Source organism: Capsicum annuum, chromosome 3 (assembly GCF_002878395.1).
Source record: "Capsicum annuum cultivar UCD-10X-F1 chromosome 3, UCD10Xv1.1, whole genome shotgun sequence".
NCBI classification, from domain to species: Eukaryota; Viridiplantae; Streptophyta; class Magnoliopsida; order Solanales; family Solanaceae; genus Capsicum; species Capsicum annuum.
In genome coordinates this window covers 232,674,631-232,674,850 of record NC_061113.1, presented here as the reverse complement: position 1 = coordinate 232,674,850, position 220 = coordinate 232,674,631, and positions in this window count along the sequence as shown.

Here is a 220-nt window from a genome sequence, read left to right as displayed (position 1 = left end):
TCCTTCGTTTGATATTCGCCGCTTGTAAATTAGGTGTTGAGTTTCCTGGCAATTCAACAATACTCTTTCCATACTCTCATTTATACTCCATACTAGAAGAAGCTCGTGCAAAGCACGGGTCCAATATCTATTTTAAATTAATATTATAATAATAATTATATTAATAATCATGATTTATTATTCAAATATATAATTATATTTCAAAAGTTTAATTCACAAT